The sequence below is a fragment of the Xyrauchen texanus genome, chromosome 37, assembly GCF_025860055.1.
Source record: "Xyrauchen texanus isolate HMW12.3.18 chromosome 37, RBS_HiC_50CHRs, whole genome shotgun sequence".
In the NCBI taxonomy this organism is placed as follows: Eukaryota; Metazoa; Chordata; class Actinopteri; order Cypriniformes; family Catostomidae; genus Xyrauchen; species Xyrauchen texanus.
Genome location: NC_068312.1, coordinates 9,410,753 through 9,416,708, shown reverse-complemented (window position 1 = coordinate 9,416,708; position 5,956 = coordinate 9,410,753).

The following is a 5,956-nucleotide window of genomic DNA, read 5'->3' as shown; positions in this document are numbered from 1 at the left end:
TAAATGCTGTAACAAATATATTGTTAATTGTTTAGTCATGATAACTAATGCATTTACTAATGTTAACAAATTTAACAACTGTAACAATGAAGTAAAAAAAGCCACTTTTAAAATGAATTCCCCTTCTGTCACTCACTCGACGTTGTGTCGAATGAAGTGACACAAGGGGTCTTCCTGGGATGCCAAACCAGCCACATCTAACACTATAGAGAGAAAACATAGAGAGAGAGAAGGCCATGGCTGGTGCGGCCTGCTCCCAGGCTAGTTTCACCACTTCCCTCCCTCTGTGATGTGGGGAACTATTTGACGTCTTTTGGGGCATTGGGGAAGGTTACATGCAGTCTGATGCACCTGATATTTTTGCAAGCAGCAGCTTGCTTGCACCTGCATCAGCAGTCTACGTAACACATTCAGTGTTTTAGATAGGGACCCCTAGCATAACTACATCGACACAACTTCGAGTGAGTGACAGAAGGGGAACATCTCGGTTACTGTTGTAACCTCTGTTCCCTGATGGATGGAATGAGACGTTGTGTCTCTCTTGCCACAACACTGTACTAAGCCGCCGAAATGGCCGGGACCTTACTCTCGGCTCCTCAGCTCAAAATCTGTATGAACAGACGCACGCTTCCCTCTTTTTATACCCGTATGTACGGGGAAGGGGCATGCCAATTCTGTTTGCCAATTCTCATTGGCATTTTCTCAAAGATAGAGGTAACTGACGCTCTCAATTGTCTCTCTTAAGCTAACCTCAGAAAGGTGTTGGGTGTTGCCCAGCCTGCTGCTCTGCAGATGTCTGCTAAAGAGGCACCATTGTTCAGGGTCTAGGAGGCTGCCACACTCCTAGTAGAGTGAGCTCATAGCCCCAAGGGGGTGGCTTGTCCAGGGCGTGATATACCATAGCGATGGCGTCAATGACCCAGTGGGCGATCCTCTGTTTGGAGACAGCGCTCCCTGATAGTCCACTCTGTGACATTCATCGCCCCCAGGGGGGCGAGATCGGTCTCTGAGCGCAGCTCCTGCATCAATCCCAGGTCAGAACTACCCTTGTGCTGTTCTCTTAGGGCCTTGGCTTGGTGCACCTGCAGGAGAGCCATGACGTGCAGGACAGAGGCGGCCTGTCCAGAGGCACTGTAAGCCTTAGTCGTCAGTGATGATGTAAACCTACAGGCCCTGGACAGGACTCTCAGACTGTTCCAACAGGTGATGGTGTTTTGCGGGCACAGGTGCATCACAAACAACTTATCCACCTGGGGAATAGCTGAGTACCCCCTGGCAGTCCCACCATCGAGGGTAGTGAGAGCAGAAGAGCTCAGAGATCGGGCAGTAAAAGGTGCCCCTACGACCTCTTGAGCTCATCTTGCACCTTCGGGAAAGAAAGGGACCGGGGCGCGGACGTGAGCGGCGCTCCGAGCCCAGGAACCAAGGTGGAGTGTTCCATTCCAGCCCAATATGCACAGCTGCCCGGGCAAGCATGGCTGCCAGCTCCGCGATCACAACCAAAGGTGGGAGCTCAGTCGAGTCCTCAGATTTATAAATGCCAGTTGGAAGCAGAGACCTCCACCAGGAAATACACACAGATAGAAAGGCATCTTTTAAAAGAAACCGTCAGTGTCACTCTTTTACAGGAAATATATTATTTTATTTCCAAGAATATATACTCTTTTAGGCTGTCGAAGCACCCAGGGGCATTCTCTGCACTCAACCGGTGCATGAGGGGGAGAAACATGTAATGTGCCATAACTCCAACAGCATGCAGAGGTGAATGGACCTGCAGAGGAATTCAGCTCACTGAAACACAACCGCTCAGCTCCGAAAAAAAAGTCTACCTGATCTGCCCTGGTTTCCTTGCTCTGGACTCTTTGTTCTCCGGCTCCATCTTGGCCCTGTCTCCCCTTCCTGCCCTCCTTGGGCATCAGGAGCCACCCGTTAAAGGGGGGTTATATTACGATTCTCTGTTGTTTGCCCTGTGTTTAGCCTGTGTCATAAATTTTCCCCTGGACTACACTTCTCACAATTCCCTGCCCCTATTTCGCATTTATCCTGTTTGTATTTTGTTTTATTTTCATTAAAGCATGCTTCAACAGATCTGTTGCAAGGAAGGTCATAAGAGGAGGATCTAAGTGCAGCATGCTTTAATGAAAGTAAAACAAAATACAAACAGGATAAACATGAAACAGGGCAAGACCAATAACCAGGAAACATAACAAACTATAATAAACAGGATGGAAGCCGGTGCATAGACTGGAGTGGAAACATGTAACAACCAACAAGGAATAAACAGACAACAGGGCATTATAAAAATGAGGATAAATGAGGTAATAGAAGACAGGTGAAAACAATACAGAACAGCTGATTGCAATCAGGAAAGGGAATCATGGGAAGTGTAGTCAAGGGGGAAACAGATGACAGAGGCTAAACACAGGGCAAACAACAGAGAATCATAAGAATAACATAATATCGATATTTTAAATGCCAGGTCTGAACTTGTAATCATACCGTCACTGGACAGCAGTGATCTGGTGCAAAAGTGCACTGAGCGGTGATCATGCAAACAGCTCTTTCTAATGATGCAAAGGTCTAACGAACTGCTCATGTACAAATATATATATATATATATATATATATATATATATATATATATATATATATATATATATATATACAGTATAAACTATGTCTCAATATCACTTAAGTTGACTAACATTAAGTAGTTTATTTGTAATCTTATTTTTGACTTCAACGTGATGAGCAAAACTTTTGAACTTATTGGGCGAGTTAGACCCATCACAGACAAATAATAATAGTAAGTGAAACAGCAGTTAGTCGTAATAATTTTATGTAAACATGTATAAAAAATGTTAACAATACACTCAAATGTATGTATAGAATTACATACCAAATTTGTAGATTCCCATTTATCCCACGCTGTCCTCGTCCATGCGGTGTGACAAAATGGCAGAAAACCGGTAGCTAAAAGTCTCAAAGCCATGTGCACTTTTTTCAGTGTAGTTAACTAATGGGTCAAAAACACAATTGCATACTTCATAACACTACAATACTCAAAATAAAATAAATTTCTATAATTTACAATCTTTTAAAAAAAAATCTTATAAGAACTTCCCATTCAGATCATTCCAGATTGGTTCACAGAAATGGCAACATGAATATCCTTCTCTATTCAATTCTTTTAGGAGCATTTGACTAGGGTTAGTTTTCAAATCATATTCTCTTAGATTAAATCATTTCAAGATCTGACTTGTAGGCTGGTGTGGGATGTGTAGGACTCCCTCAGAACGCTGAGTCATGGATACTCAAGCAGCTGGTCCCACTCAGAACCCACACAACAAGCCTTAGAAACCACACAACTTACTCACTAGTTCAACTAAAGTTCTGTGCAGTCATGGACTATACATGACTGAACTGCACAGCTGATACTGGTGTCTAATGATCTTTCAGTGGAATCTATGAAAAACTATAATGCAAGAGATTATTCCAGATGGGGAAACGTATTCATAACTTAACGTTTAATCTTTAGGGGAGGGATAAAGTTGATATACCCTGATCTGGTTGTTGGCAAATGCTTGATCGTCACTCAGAGGGTCAGAGAGGAGATCAGTAAGGAATGGGGACTGCCAAAAGTGCAACTGCCAAGTGCTGTTGAGGTAAGAAAACTTCACTGTCTAACCTCTCTCTTAATGTACTCTTACCAGCCACTTTCAACAAGTGCTTAGTGGTTTATGTTTTAGCCAGTGGTTAGTAATGACTTTAGAGTACAAGTCATCTGCTTCAATAGTATGTGTCATAAACTTCAAAAAAGTCAGCCATCTATTACTCTCCCTCATGTTTTTTCAAAACCTGAATGGCTTTCTTTCAGTCAACATTCCCTTTCATTGCATCCATACACACAATGAAAGTGCATGCTGACCAAGGCTTTTGGTCCCTAACCTTTTGCTGAACATCTCCTTTTGTGGAAAAGAAAATCATAAAAGTGTGGAACTAGTCCATTACATGCATAATGCAGCATTCGAAACAAACAAACCAGCTTTTTAAATTATTTTAACTGGCTTTCATGTCACATTGTATATTAATTACATCCATGCTAGAGCTTACTGTATATTGCTCATCTTTCTCCAGAAGGTGGCACAAGCGTTTAATTACTGAAGCAACTGTGCTGATATGAGTTAACGTTACAGAAACAAAACTCATTGAGTGTACTCTGAAACAGCATGGATAAATGAAACATAAATTTATGGTATCTCGTTTAATGTTGTAAAGTTATCTGTCTTTATATGTTGTTGACATGAATTTGGTTTGTTGCATTAAAGGGAATCAGAGCTAATTTATGTGAAGTCTAGAAATTGAAGTTTAGATGAATTTTCTCTTCTTTATTCTATAGTCCGTATACAATCACAATATTGTCAACAGCGCTGCTGTTCCATAAATAAATAAAATGTACTTTTTTCCTCCTTTTCACCCAAATAACATGAAATATTTTCCTTACTTTTAGCTTCTAATGATCTTCTGTCACAATCAGACATTGTGTCTATGTATGTATGTGTGTGTGATGTATGTATATATATATATATATATATATATATATATATATATATATATATATATATATATATATATATATATATATATATATACTTTAAAAACTAAAACAGGTTTTAGAGATGCACTTACAATGGGAGTGAATGAGGCAAATTTTTGGAGGTTTTAATAGAAGAAATGTAAAAATTATAATTTCACTTACATTAATTCTTCAATTAAAATGTGTTTATTATTTGAGCTGTAAAGTTGTTTATATTGTTTATATAAGGATTTAGGGTTTATGGCGTTACATTGTCATGGAAATGAAGCTATAAAATTAGAAATAACATTACACAGAAAATGTTAGTAAGAGATTTTATCACACTAAAATCATGTTGACACATATCTTGTGGCTGTAATTTTTAAACAATTAGTATTTTAATGTTTACGGATTGGCTCCATTCACATCCATGCTTGTAAGTGCCTCTCTGTAACTTAAATGTAGCTTTTTTTAAAGAAAAGAAAGGATGTTTAAATACATTTTTGTGGTAATCAACATTATGCCACAAATGCTGTCGACTGAGCTTAACTTGTATTGAACCTGGAATATTTCTCTAACACCACGTCAAGGAAACCAGATAGGAAAAATATCTGCCATTAATATGATCTACAAGCCCGTTTGACAGCTGCTATATGTAGAAGGATCAGGCAAACATTGTTCACCCTGCTAGATCTGTGCATTTGAGTTTAGAGCCGTGAAGATGAGGAATTATTCTAGCATCCTTGAAATAGAATCAGCTTTAGGGGAGAAAAGGAAAAAAGTACTATGCTGTACCTTAAAATTAGAAACTAAAATTGAAAGCCACTTCAATTTTAGGAGCTAGTTTATAAATTCCATAGCTAAGCAGTCTGGTCTGAAGATGATCTATCGCTCTTACGTCTCCCAAACCCCAATTGATGTATGGTCGTATTATCTATTATGCTGTCCTACATGATTCTCTTTTATTGCTGGACTTGGTGTCAGACAGCAAAACGGATTACACATGAGATCAAATCAATACCAACTTTATTTACCAGCCTTTCAAACATAATTCCCGCTTTCCCCCCTTTTGTGTTTCTAAAACTGATAAAAACATATGGTAGCTGGGGGTATGAGAATATGAGAAGGGTTCGGAGACCGATTGTGTCAGTGGTTGTTCTCAATCTCCCGCCCCCTTGACCCTGCCAATTGACACTTCATCACCATGGAAATGAGAGACTAAGTGGCAGCGCAGCAGTCACTGCTTGTCGCTTTAGCCCCACGGTGACACTCACCTCATTACCCTGCAGAAGACATGCTGGGTAATTGAAACAGAGCGAAATGGGCAGCAGTCCAGCACGTCCGCCTCTCATTGGGCTTTCATTAGCCAAAACAAAAGCA